The sequence below is a fragment of the Crotalus tigris genome, unplaced genomic scaffold (assembly GCF_016545835.1).
Source record: "Crotalus tigris isolate CLP2741 ecotype Arizona unplaced genomic scaffold, ASM1654583v1 scf7180000019364.2947544272:3078424, whole genome shotgun sequence".
Classification (NCBI taxonomy): domain Eukaryota; kingdom Metazoa; phylum Chordata; class Lepidosauria; order Squamata; family Viperidae; genus Crotalus; species Crotalus tigris.
This window is the reverse complement of record NW_024097500.1, coordinates 3,032,564-3,047,065: the sequence shown is the minus strand read 5'-3', so window position 1 is coordinate 3,047,065 and position 14,502 is coordinate 3,032,564. Positions and strand designations below refer to the sequence as shown.

General features: G+C 39.5%; 1 long non-coding RNA gene across 3 annotated transcripts in view; it reads right to left on the bottom strand.

The window, feature by feature from the left end:
- LOC120316405 overlaps positions 1-14,502 on the bottom strand; it is a 162,585-nt gene that overhangs the window by 16,139 nt on the left and 131,944 nt on the right. For all 3 annotated transcript variants that reach the window (XR_005558948.1, XR_005558949.1, XR_005558950.1), the window contains one exon: positions 12,765-12,892. This is a non-coding gene — a long non-coding RNA (uncharacterized LOC120316405). The remainder of the gene's footprint in view (positions 1-12,764; positions 12,893-14,502) is intronic.

The following is a 14,502-nucleotide window of genomic DNA, read 5'->3' as shown; positions in this document are numbered from 1 at the left end:
AAAGTCTTCCTAGTGTTTTTTAATCATTGCTGAAGCACTACACACAACCCAGGGGGTCTTAGAACATAGAACATAGAGTTGGAAGGGACCTTGGAGGTCATCTAGTCCAAATCCCCTGCTCAAGCAGGAAAGTCTATACCATTCCAGACAAATAGATGTCCAATCTCTTCTTGAAAATTTCCAGCGATGGAGCACCCACAACTTCTGAAGGCAAGCAGTTCTCGCCATTAGAAAATTTCTCCTTAGTTCTAGGTTGGATCTCTCCTTGGTTTGCTTCCATCCATTGGCCCTTGTCATCCCTTCATCTTTGTGGTGGCTCCTCAAATATTCATTAATTCATAGGTCTTGACCAGAATTCTGACAGGGCGTTCTGTACTAAGAAGAAATTATTCTGCTCAGGTCCTAAGCAGAGGGTTGCGCCAGATGTTCTAAAAATGCAATTTTATAGAGTTCAAATATATCTTTTATTCCTCTCTTCTCCTTTTTTTTCTACCTCTGTCCTAGATACAAGAAAGAAGAACTCTGTGGAGTTAGTAGAATGAAAACTCTATGACAGAAGCAGCAGCAACCTTGACTTTTAGAACGGAAGTGTGGCAAGATGTGTTTTGATCTGCATTCACCTGTCTGTGGCAGGCCGTACCCAAAATGTCAGTCAGAGAAAGTAGAGCAGGTATAAGAAATGGGATGACCCCGGGGGCAACAGACAGTCCTATTCTGAAGTAGGTCCTTTCAGTTTCTCTCCATTTCCATATCACAACATCACCTGACGTTGCGCGTTTGACACCCCTGACTTAGGCAACATGAGACAAAGTCCATCTTCTCAGGATGATACTAAGTGTTAGTTTAAATGTTTGGAAGCTTGAGCCACTGTTGATTCAATAACTTCTGTTTATCTCTCATTCTTGCCTGTCATGGTGTGACTGTAGATCACCTTATCTCTACTCCCTTATCCCTAGCCCCCACATCTCTAACATGGAAACTATGCTGCACTGCAACCTTGTCAATTTTATGATCTGAGGACAATTTTAACCAAAGCTTCTATGAAGATGGTCCTAAAGGAATTTAACAAGGGAAACAAACCCACTTCAGCAACCAGGTATTTCAAATGGCAGGCAGTGTGTAACAATTCCCTTATTGAGTGGTCTAATCTTGTACAGTGTAATCTAATAATAAGGCACTGTTCCCAGAGGTAACTGTAAACAAATATTACAGTGTTCCAGCCAGTTTTATTCTGCACTTGGAAACCTATTAAATATAACAAAATTGCTAGGGTAGTTCATATTTTACAATGTCCTAATAAGACCAAGCATTCAACAATTAAAACTGCCCTTTATATACACACTTCCATTTCATTTACTTATATTCTTCAAGTTAAAAGAAACAAACAAGCAGAAACCGTTCAATTTATCTTAAAGTCATGGAATCGTTATTGCATATTTTTAAAGGTGGTCTCTGACAGCCAGTTTGGTGCGGTACTTAAGGCATCAGATGAGGAACCGGGAGATGGTGAATTCTAGTTTCATCTTACACGGTGACCTGGGCCAGTCACTCTCTCAGCCTTTTTAAAAGGAGGCAATAGCAAACCACTTCGGAAAAGCCTTGCCAAGAAAACTGCAAAGACCTGTCCAATCGTTCTCTGAGAAGCAGGCAAGATTGAATGCAGTTCCCCATTCAATTAACCAGTGGAACGGCTTGCCTGCAGAAGCTGTGGGTGCTCCATCACTGGAGCCTTTTAAGAAGAGACTGGACAGCCATTTGTCTGGAATGGTATAGCGTCTCCTGCTCCAAGGCCTCTTCCAAATGTGTTATTCTGTTATTCTGGATTAATTAAGGACAGACGCAACCTAGAACTAAGGATTAATTTCCTGACGGTGAGAACAATTAACCAGTGAAATGGCTTCCCTCCAGAAGTTGTGGGTGCTCCATCAGGGGAGGCTTTTAAGAAGAGACTGGACAATCACTTGTCTGGAATGGTGTAAGGTCTCCTGCTTGAGCATGGGATTGGATTAGAAGATCTCCAAATTCAGTTCAAATATCTATCTATCTATCTATCTATCTATCTATCTATCTATCTATCTATCTATCACCATTTGTCAGGAATGGTATAGGGTCTCCTGCTTGTGCAGGGGGTTGGAGCAGAAGACCTCCAAGATCTCTTCCATCTCTGTTGTTCTGTTATTCTGGAAGACAAAGAAGAAAAATGTGTTCCCTACAGCTGTAAAATCAGCCAGGCTTTCTGTTTTCCTTGGACTTTGTTTACCATCCTGATCAGGGTTATTAAATTTCTTATCTCAATCACTCTCTAGCTGTCTTAACTGCCCATACTTAGTCTTTCTTCTGAAGAAGGAATTTTCTCATGATGACCTCCTGAGGATTTAAGTCAACAGTGGGAAGCTAAGGAATCTGCACCCACTGGAGAGAAGACCATATCTTGAAAGACACAGGCAAAAGAACAGTTATTACCTATGCAAATGACACTGGCTTTTTTCCTACTCTGGAAAACAAAATGCAAAAGCAATTGACTTTCCATCAAACGGAATGAGGAATATTTGAAAATAAAACAGTAGGAGCTCTTCTGACATGTTCTAGAGTTCTTGAGGTGTTGAAATCTTGTGAAGGCCACACTTAAGGGAGATTAAAATTAAAGGTTCATTTCACTGGATGTCACGACAATATGAGCAGAGCATGCCTTCCTTTCCCTGAATCAAGAGAATTCTGTACCAAACTGGAATGCATATTTTTATTGCAGACTCTTAAAAATATATTAAGTCCCTGGAATGCTTGTTTCTGGACCATAACACAGGAAGTTTGGAATTTCATACTTCATCTTCACTGTGCAGCTGGCTTGTCTCATTTTCAGTTAGATAGATCACTTGGGAAAAACCAGGCGTTTATGAAAGCTTCTTTCTGCCCATTTACCAATAGTCAATTTTCAGAGCAGGGAGGGGCAAGGAATGGCTATCATTTGGAAAGTCTTACTTCAGACTTTAATAATTAGCAAATGAAACTGTTTTGACTTCCTCAGCTCAAGGTGTTTTTTTAAAGAATCAAAATCTGCTTAACGTTAAACAGTTTGTGGATTACAGGCACAACTCCACATTCAAACTGGCAGATATAAATTTCAGGAATGTACCATATGGCTAAGTGGAGGGGGGAAGGTAGGGAAGTTAATCTATACAAAACGTTAAGAGCTTTGGCATGGTTGATTAGGATGTCTTAGGGCCAGTTGTTTGGGTTTTATTTTTTTTGTAATGGGGATGAAACTCTATTTTTACTTTTACTTTTGTGTGCCTGTCGTGATTTATTTTGATGGTATCCTGTTTTTATTATTTTTACAAATAACTCAAGAGGGTGGACATAGCCAATACATATTCCTTCTCCTATTTCCCCCACAACAACAACCTGTGAGGTGACTTGGGCTGAAAGAGAGTGACTGGCCCAAAGTCACCCAGCTGGCTTTGGTGGCCAAGGCAAGACTAGAACTCACTGTCTGTTGGCGATTGGCCCAAAGTCATCTAATCAACTTCCATGCCTAAGGCGGGTCTAAAACTCACTGTTTCCTAGTGATTGGCCAAAGTCTCCTAGCTGGCTTTCATGGTTAATGTGGGATTTGAACTCACAGTCTTCTGCTTTCAAGCCTGGTGCCTTAACCATTACATCAAATTGGCTCTTGTTTTGCTATAATCTTGTAAACCACCTTTACTCAGAAGAAGAAAAGTGGTGCAACGTTTGTACATAAATGAATACAAGCCCATAAAATCACCAATGTGGTTTTGTTGGACAACGTTTTTGAGAATTAGCTCTGTGGTTATATCCAGCCATTGATGGTACCTAGAGTGCTGGGCTGAACTTATTTTTTCTTCCTAAAAATAGGTTAGGGGAAGTCTAGGACAGGTTTAATAGGCTGTTGGCTCCCCAGTCTAGCTGATGTCCAAGGTTATGATGTGGCTGCAATGCCTCTAATTTTCCTCAACTTGGTCTTACCACTTACCAGGAAACTGGATTCAATCTGAATTGATGTGAACACAGAGAATACCGGAATATACAGCATTTTCAGAATGGTTTTAACTTTCTTCTCTGTTTAAAGGCATTTGTACCTGACTCTTATCCATACCAAAATATTCAAGTATTTCTTTATTGGTGTAGTTTCTACTAGGAGAGCTACACCGATTCATTTTCATTATATCGCCAACAAACAAGGATGAAAATTATCTCTACCTCCTTTATCATGAATTCTCAACCTAATTTGGCCCAGTCAAAATAATGGTTCTTTCTTCTGAGGAAAAACGATCAAAACATTTTTGTTAAGTTGTTGAATTCCTTTCTCCGGCCTTCAGATATTTGCAAATTCTCCCCTTCGATTTGTAACCTTTGGGGGGAACAATATCTTAATTTGCCATGCTTTCTGATCACTTAGGCTTTTTCAGGGCTGAGGTAACATAGCATGCCACATGTTTTCCTAACAAATTGCATTCGGACACTTTCCGACACTTTCATTATTTTAACTGAGGTAATAATTAGTCACTGTCAGAGGAGGGAGTTCGCTTGTGCAAATCAGAATAAATTTACCTTGCTGTAGCAGCAGTCACAAATGAAGCAATAAATTAGACATAGCAAAAATTTTATGGACTTAGGAGGTTCCCAAATCAGGAATTGCTCCCTCAAATATAAGGGGGAGAAGAACCAAGATAATTTCTCTGGTGATCCTTCCATTATTCAAAGAGGCAATCCTGGAGACGTTATCTATGCAATATTCCCACAGGCCAAAAACATAAAACAAGAAGAAAAAAACTGCAAAACTAGCAACAAAATGTAAGGTGAAAAATAAGAAAATACTGCAAGGAGAGACTTTTACTTTCAGAAATGGCCTAGTTCATGTCATGAGCCAAGTATGCTGTGCTTCACATATAATCAATGTAATTTTAATTATAACTTCTGTGATGTCTGGTTGCTAAAATGTGCCCTAAAAAAGAAACCAGAGTTTATTTTTGGAACAAATATATGATTTGTGGATAAAATGCACCCTAGCTTGTTTTAAATATGGCTGCTCATTAGCCTAAACCGAAATCTTGGCTTATTCTTAAAATAGGTAAGGAATCAAACAAAAAAAAATGATGGTTTGTTTAGCTGATTCCTTATTCCAGGAATCTGGAATCTAATACTAATGTTTTTGTTTGTTTGTTTTGTTTTTCTAGGTTGTTCATATTGTGGTTAAAACAAAGCTTTTGTGTTGTAAGTGGATTATTATTTTATGCCTACCAAAATTGTTTGTTTGTTTGTATGCTTGTTTTTTCCAAGGCTTCTTTTATTTGTACAGAGAAATACTCCAGGTTCATCTTTTTCCAGTTCTCATCCAGTCCGATGAAAGACAGTTGGCTTTAGAAATTCTCTGAAAGGAGAGAATTTCAGTAAAAACCCTCGGGGTTGAAATGTAATCTTTTGCTGTGAAGCTTAAATCCTCTCCTCCCAAAATTATGGGAAAAATTCCTCTCTTCCCTGGAGGTAGTTGGCCAAACCACCCACCCAATTTCTGCAAATTTGGTGAAAAATTTCCAAAAACCATTTTACCCAGCTCCTCATTAATTTGCTGATTTTTAATAGCTAGTTCTGTCTTTCTCTATGCACGTCTCTCTCTCTGTGTTATATTTCTAAATTTCCCATGCTGACCTTGTTGCTTTGATGTATTATTTATATCTCATTTCTAGGGGCTATTTCAGTTGAGGAATGTTATGATGATACCATAAATAAGCAACATCTTAGACATTCTTGCAATCCTTTTCACAAAACAGAACAAAACAAAATATGGATTATTGATTGTAAATCCAGGCACAGTCAAATTTACAGTAGTCTCCTGAAATCAATAGGCTATAAGTAAGCCCAACTTAGTTTTGGTGGATTTCTTTGGCTGCCACAAAGAGAAGGGCAGTCAACCTATTTTCCAAAGCACCAGAAGGCAGGACATGAAGCAATGAATGGAAACTATCGAAGGACAGAAGCAACCTAAATATAAGGAGAAATTTCCTGACAGTGAGAACAATCAGTGGAACGGTTTGCCTCTAGAAGTTGTGGGTGCTCCATCACTGGAAGCTCCTTTTTAAGGAGAGATTGAACAGCCTTTTCTCTGATATGATATGGGGTCTCCTACTTGAGCAGGGGGTTGCATTAGAAGACCTCCAAATCCTTTCCAACTCTGATATTCTATGTTCAGAAGGCAAGCCATTCCACTTATTAATTGTTCTGACTATCAGGGAATGAATAGAATAGAATAGAATAGAATAGAATAGAATAGAATAGAATAGAATAGAACTGGAAGGGACCTTGGAGGTCTTCTAGTCCAGCCCCCCGCTCAAGCAGGAGAACCTATACTGTCTCAGACAGGTGAATGTCCAGTCTCTTCTTAAAAACCTCCAGTGATGGAGAGTCCACAATTTCTGAGGGTAAGCTGTTCCACTGGTTGATTGTCCTCACTGTCAGGAAGTTTCTCCTTAGTTCTAGGTTGCTTCTCTCTTTGGTTAAATTCCATCCACTGCTTCCTGTCCTGCCTTCAGGTGCTTTGGAGAACAGCTTGACTCCCTCTTCTTTGGGGCAGCCCCTCAAATAATGGAATACTGCTATCGTGTCGCCTCTGTTTCCTCTTTTCCTTAGAGTAACCAGACCCAAGTCCTGCAGCCGTTAATTTAATTAGAAATTAAAAATTAGGAAACTAGGCATACTTAATTGTTGTTTTTAAAGGCATTGAATGAAATGTCCTCTTTCCCTAGTGGGGAGGCTGTAGCGTGAGGACAGGGAAATCCCTGCATTTCAACCCAATTTATATTCTGTCCTGAAACCGCAAAAAAAAAAAAAAAAAGTCAAAAGCTTAGTGAGACAGTGATACAATATTCCAGCAAGAAAACTCCTCTTGAAAAGAGACGTAGCCAAAAGGAGAAACAAAATCAGCAGCATCACATTCGAAAAGCAGCGTCCTGAGAGCATTGCTGCAGGAAAAAAAAAAAATTAAATGGCCGCCACGTTCCTTATTAAAATGAAATGCATCTCTTAGGAAGGTCTTCAGGGGTCAGTGTTCTCCCTCACCCACTCCTATATCTGCACTGTTTGTACAGATTAAATAGCCGGGATATCGCTCAGATGTAAAACTGCATCTAATGTGAAAGCACTACACTGGCTCATAAAATCTATTAAAGTCAGTCAGATGTTCCTGTCGAAGCAACATCCAGTTCATTGTCTCGGGGCTGCTGCAATGAAGCATGCAGGGCTGGTTTTGAAAACCTGATTAAAACAATCTGCTGAAAGTAAAGAAGCTCATCAGAACAGGAGGATGGCCTTCAGTAGACTGGAAACGTTTTCCAGGGTCCTTCAAAGAAAGAAAGAGAGAGAGAGGGAGGGAGAGAGAGAGAGAGAGAGAGAGAGAGGGAGGGAGGGAGGGAGAGGTAAGATAAGCAGAAGCTAAGATTGTCAAATATTGGCAAAGGGAGCTGGCTCTGATTTTGAGGTTGTTATTTTAGGGAGGGATTTCATATATACCCCGTTAAGTTCTGAGCAGTCAGTCTGTGGCCAGAAAGGGGACTTGGGGTGATCGTGGGAACTTGGACAAAAAAAACGTTGGCCCCTTGCACAAAAAAGCTGGAAGCAAAAGTGAGTGCTGTGATCTTTGGAGAAAAGACTTGAAGGTAAAAGCTGTGGATGTTATAATGCCTTCGTAGTATGACTGTACTACGAACACTGGAGATGTTCCTAGTTTTTGCATCTAATAAAGGGGAATGGAAAGAAAGAAAGAAAGAAAGAAAGAAAGAAAGAAAGAAAGAAAGAAAGAAAGAAAGAAAGAAAGAAAGAAAGAAAGCCATCAAAAACAGTCTCCTAAAGAAAATGGTGTGGGGTGGGGGGCTTAAAAAATAGAAAAGAGTGGTATCTTTACAAAAAAATATGGGAGGACTTCATTGGACTTTTGAATGGTGTTCAGGTCTGTCCCAAAGGGGCTTTTTCAAAAGGCAACTGGACTTTGCTTTTTCCTTGAAGATGTTTCGCTTCTCATCCAAGAAGCTTCTTCGGTTCTGACATGTTCAGACCCACACTGCAAGAAGCAGAGGGTGCCATCCAAGGCAAAACTGGATCTCATCTTATTATTTGCAATTGCAATTAAATATATTAATAAGTATTTAAATACTGCTTCTTCTTGCAATATGAACCTGAACATGTCTATGGAGATTCTCAGTCATTCAGGTCATGGTTGTCCCAAAGGTGCTTTTTCAAAAGGCAAACTGGATTTTGTTATTTCCTTGAAGATGTTTCGCTTCTCACCCATGAAGCTTCTTCAGTTCATGCACGTAAAGAATGAATATTTAATAATTGAAAGAGAACCAATCTAGAGGTAAGGGGAAAATTCCTGACAAAACAATGAATCAGTAGAATGGGCTTGCCTTCAAAAGTTGTAGGGGCTCCAAAACTGGATGATTTTAAGAAGAGATTGGACAAGCATTTGACTGAAATGCTGTTGGGTCTCTCTGCTTGAGCAGAAGCAGGACTAGAAGACCTCTGATAGAGCTTTTTTCACATGAATAAGAAATGTAGACAACCAAGAAGGAGTCAGGATAATAAAAAAAAAATGCAAACTGAGAACATTATAAGTCCTTGGACATTGACAAAGCAGGCGTGTTTGCAGGAGAAGGGTCAAAAAAGATCAACAAGGCAGTTGTGAACATATTATCAATGCCCCATCACTTTGTATGTGTATGAGTGTGTGTGTGTGAGTGTGTGTGTGAGAGGGAAAGAGAGAAGTCAAAGCATAAACAAAAGGGGTGTTCTGCCATCTTGAGTTTGTTTGTTTTGTTTTACCCACTGCACAATGAACCCTTTGCATAGGATGGGGAGGGTGCAAAAGATAAAATCCCAAAGCTGTTTTTTCAAAAGGCAACTGGAATTTAGCACTCTCAGAAAGAGCACCAACGACCAGATGAGTGCAAGGAATATAAATCCTTCCATCCACCCCCATTTGGTCTGAACTGAAGAAGCTTCTTGGATGAGAAGTGAAACATCCTCAAAGAAAAACAAAGTCCAGTTTGCCTTTTGAAAAAGCACCTTGGGGACAACCATGACCTGGATAACTGAGAATCTCCATAGAACAAAAGATAAAATGTATATGACAATGTACTCAACACAAATGGGGTGACCTACAGTATGTATTTGCAGCAAACATCCTGTTCCAGGAATTTTATTGGGATATATCCTTGTTTATATTATTTGCACTGATCAACATTTCGAAAACCCTTGCACTTTGATGTGGATGGTTTGGAGGTTCATACCATAGCATAAGCATAAAAAAAGCTGACCAACATTTAACCGAACTAAGGTTAGTATATTATGTAAATATAGCCATGTGGTCCAGGGAAGAAAAGGAACAAAGCTGCACTGACTGTAACTGTAAACAGGATGGGATTATCACCCAGTTCAGGATACAGAATTTCAGAACACAATGTGCCTTCAATAATAAAATTTGCTATCTTTTATCTCATGCCCTCCACATGTGTGCTCTAATTCCCAGAATCACTGATTAGAAAGTTGTAGACCCAACACATCTGGAGCACCAAACATCCAGTTGGAGGAACTAGACTTAAAGTAGCTTACATTTTTGGGCTCTGATTGCTCTCTGATATTGCTTTTCTTGTTGCAGATGTTTCATCACCAGATGTTGCACTGATGGTGCTACCTAGTCTGGTAATGAAACATCAGCAAGGAGAACACCAAGAACCCAACAATTCAACCCTGAGCCATATATATTCTTCACAACTGCAGATGCTGACATGAGTGACAATGCTTCCATTGTAGCTTTTTTAAAGAGAAAAGGGGCCTATTGTTCTGAGCCACGTCTGCCCTGGAAGTGATTATATTTTCCACCCCAAGTGTAGATCAGCAGCCCCAGGAGTGGCGAACAATCTTTTTTTTTTTTTTCACGGTTTTGAAATTACATTTAATTTTTGACTGGGAAGTGGGCAGCATGTATCTTTTGCAAAGACCACCATCAAATCAGATGCTGCTTCCTTGTCATTTTCACGGCCGTTCAACTAAGAGTCCCTGGGAAAAAAAAAATTGTCTTGCTACCAAATTGCAATCATAAAGGCATGGCTTTAGTCTCTGTGAATCGCTGCAGATAGTGAACTTCTGGGTAATATATAACATAAAGAGTTTAATTGAATCAGCCTGCTGGGTTTTTGCCCAGAAAAAGTGGGAATTTAAATGCTGAGGCAGCTTTAGCTGCCAACATTACCAGTCAGCACTCCTTAGATTGGATTGTAAATAATCTTATTTTAGGCCACGCTAGGCGATTGGGATAAGCTTCTCCTTAAACTTGCTTGCAGAAGTAATTAAATAATTCTAGCATGTAGCAAGATACTTAAAATAAAAAAGTAGCTTTAAAGCAGCCTAGATTCTTAGGCGATCCTAAATAAATATTTAAGAAGGATTTCCCAGAAATAAGAGGAAGCAACAATGACTTAGGAATCTTAAGAATCCACTTTTCGATGAGCTTGAGCAATTCCTATGATAATAGTTCCCCTATGAATCAAAGACAGCCATGCCAGCTTGTGAGAAAAAAGAAAACCCAAGATCCATGATGGGCAATATTACAACTATTCAAAGAACAAGAGAAGGAATTGGCAAGAATTGGAAGTCTCCAGGTGCCTCTTAATTGGGCAAATTGTTTATTACTTGGAAAGTTGAGTGCAAATTACGATGGGGCTGATTCTGTTTTTAAAATATAGTTGATTGCAAATATGGGTAGGCTGCCTGTTGTATGACTCTTTCACAGGAATGGGGACGAAAAGACAGGTGGGTGGCCACAACTGTGAGATGGAAGCCTCATTTCTTTTTTTAAAATGCGCATCAATGAATGTCGGAAAGGAGGTGGGGTTTTGATCACATGGTAAAGAACATCCCTGGCTGAGGAATTCTGGGAGTTGAAGTCCACAAGTTATAAAAGGGCCAAGTTTGAAGAACCCTGACTTAGAGTTCTGCTGGTTGTAAAATGTGATCCTCTTTAGTAGCCATACAGAGCCTGATTCTCTTTTGTTCAGTCCCCTCTTAAAAACATTCAACTTGGCTGCCATTCCATGTTCTGCCAGTGCATTTCACAGTTTAGTTATGTGCTATGTGAAAGAGTAAGTTCCCTCAGCTTTCTGCATTAAGTTTTGGTGGATGACTCATGTTCTCACACTGGAGGGGAAAAAAATCTTCTTCTTCTTCTTCTTCTTCTTCTTCTTCTTCTTCTTCTTCTTCTTCTTCTTCTTCTTCTTCTTCTTCTTCTTCTTCTTCTTCTTCTTCTTCTTCTCCTCCTCCTTCTTCTTCTCCTTCTTCCTTCTTCTTTCTTCCTTCTCTCTCTCTCTCTCTCTCTCTCTCTCTCTCTCTTATTGATGCCCTATATGATTTATATACAATTATGTGCTTCTTTACTTGCTTTCATTTCAAATGAAGGAATGCCAATTACTAAAGCCTTTCCTTGCAGGGGACCTTTTGAAGCTCCCTTGTCATTGCAATTGACCTGTCTAGCATCTTTTCTAACTAAGGGGCAGCGAAAAGAACTGTGCACAATATTCAGAGTGTTATCTCTGTAGGTCTGTGAGACAGCAAGCATCTATCAGCAATTCTATTTTCAATTCTCTTCCAAATGTTGCCAAGCAAGGAATTGACTTCTTTTTTAACAGAGTTAAACCCTTGGTGAATTTTTAGATGGTGCTGAAAACTTGAGAAGTTGGCACCAAGCAACCCAGATGGATTAGCTGATGCTTAGGGACAAACTCATTTCTTGAGCTAAAGTCTTTCCTGATAAGCAATCCAAGCTGTTGCAACACAAACCATAATTTGGTGCAGCCCAAGAATCACAATGTTATATCGCTGAGATCAGAGAGTATTTTCTTTGTATTTAACATCAATATTTGTGTCCTTTACATTTCAGTTGTTTGTCATTTGAAGCTTCCTCCGGAATTGTGTCCAGATGGATTACTGATATGTCAATGAATTCTCAATATGGTGATGAGGCAAGTCCATAGCTTTTTCCAGAACAGAGCTCAGATTAAAAGCCTAGCATCTTAGATTTAAAAAAAAAATCAGGGAGTTGTTTATGGAAAGTCCTCTGATTTAACTACTGCCAATCAAAGGCTGTAGAAAGTCCATGATTTCCCATTTCTTTTGCAAAGCTCCAAAGAATCTATCTGCAAATGAAAATGGTGAATAGAGTTCAGCTCTTACGTCTACCTAGAGAATATGGCTCACCCCCTCCATCTTCATTCATTAATTCATTCATTGAGGGTTTGCAAATCCTTAGAGCAGTTAGGTCTCTCCCTTCGCCTCCCCCCAGTTTATCTAAATGTGATAGATAGGTGGGAGGCCCAATACATTCCAGAACTGCAAACATTGATCTACAATCAACTATGGACAAGTTTTACTTCTATTAAATTCAAAAGATGGAGCTGGGGTGAGCAGCGGAGCTCATAGACTTCATTTATAATTAAATTAAATTATAGATATATGGCACTTGCAAAAAAAAGAAAAGAAAAATAACTTCATATGTAGATTTATGGAATTATTTTACTGAAAAAGACTTATGTTACATATTTCAGTCCCTAGTGGCTACTAATGTTTTATTAAATACAGTGTAAATCCAGCTGCGTCCAGGCAATAAAAACCTGCAAGGGCAAAAAAAAAAAAAAAAGGAGAGAGAGAGAGAGAGGGAGAGAGAGAGAGAGAGAGAGAGAGAATGTGCTAGTAGTATGTACCTTGTCAATGCTGAAGGTTTCTTTCTGTATAAAACCTGTTCAGTTTCGGTGCTTTATTATGCATTTTGCACATCGTAGACCATCTCAAAAGAACAAGCCAAAGGGTGTTGTTGTTTTTTATTCACCACCTGCAAAAATTCCATAAATCTTGTTTCAGCACAGCAAAACAAATCTCAGGCTAAGCTATTAGGTAAATACATTGAACGCTGCTTAATAGAATACACAAGGACTTGACGTGGTATATGAGAAGTAGTTTTTCATTACAGATGTCTCATGATGTGCCTGTGGACAGATATTAAGCTAGAATAATTAGCTTTAGAGGTAAATCCCATTTGTTTTTCAGGCTGGCAGCCAAGACGCTTTAAAAATAATATTTTCATTTGCCCAAATCTGCATTTCCCCCACCCTGCTCTCATGTGCTTGGCATTGGGGCATTTTACTTTACATAAAATTAGACCCTACTAAACTCTATCTCTTTTCTAGCACGACTGCCCTACCCCTGGAAGGGAACACCTAATTGAAACCATACATTGTATGCAACACATGTCAACAAGCAGACATACATGAATGCGAATCAATATTGTGTTAGTATTGGGATTAAGTCAGCTCTTTTCCTGTCCCATTCTCCTTTTGCCACTGTGTCTCTCTCATCTTTCTTTCTTTCTTTCTTTCTTTCTTTCTTTCTTTCTTTCTTTCTTTCTTTCTTTCTTTCAATAAATAAAATGATAGTTTTGATTCAAACTGTCTCTAGGGATTAGGATTTCTATTCAGCCGCAGATCAAATTGCCCATATCTTAGAATAGAATAGAATAACAGAGTTGGAAGGGACCTTGTAGGTCATCTAGTCCAGTCCCTACACCATTTCTGACAGATGGCTGTCCAGTCTTCATGAAAGCCTCAAGTGATGAAGCTCCCACAACTTCTGAAGGCAAGTCGTTCCACTGCTTGTTCTCACTGTCAGAAAATTTCTCCTTATTTCTAGGTCCTGCACCCACAATAAAGCCATGGAATCCAGGCTGGGGTACAACTGGAGGTAAAATTGGAGGAGGAAAAAAAAAATCCTCTTCCCTCCTCGAGGCCAGGTGCACTTCCAGATGTGAAAGGTTAGACTACTTTGGTCTGTCTGTAGCTACATATTAGAAGGCAATTTATGAGACTCTCAGTACGAATTGATCAGCGTAATGTGGGTTATATTTGGGGGGGAGGCAGTTTGTAAGTCTCATGGATATGCAGCAGCAGATTTGCATCTGAAATGATATTAGCTTAACCCAAAGTTCTGACTGAAGAAGCTTCTTGGATGAGAATCAAAACATCTTCAAGGAAGAAGTAAGAAAGTCCAGTTGCCTTTTGAAAAAGCACCTTGGGGACAACTATGACCTGGATGACTGAGTAAATGTTAGCTTAACTTTGTGCTCTGGGGGTGAAAAAAACAGGACCTAGTTTGCAATTCCTTTTCTCTCTCCATAAAATAGACATTAAATCAGAATACCTCATAATACGATCTTTCATATACTATCACATTCGTTTCTCATTCTGTTTCCCAACCAATTGTTGGTATGGGCCAAAGAAACTCAGGGAAGTTGTGTCAAATTGATATATAAAGCGAAAAGGTTTTATAAAACCCAGCTGAAGGCCTAGGACTGGGGTGACGGCGCGCGTGCCCACAGAGAGGGCTCTGCGTGCCGCCTCTGGCACCCATGCCATAGGTTCACCACCACTACAATAGTGTTAATGGAGT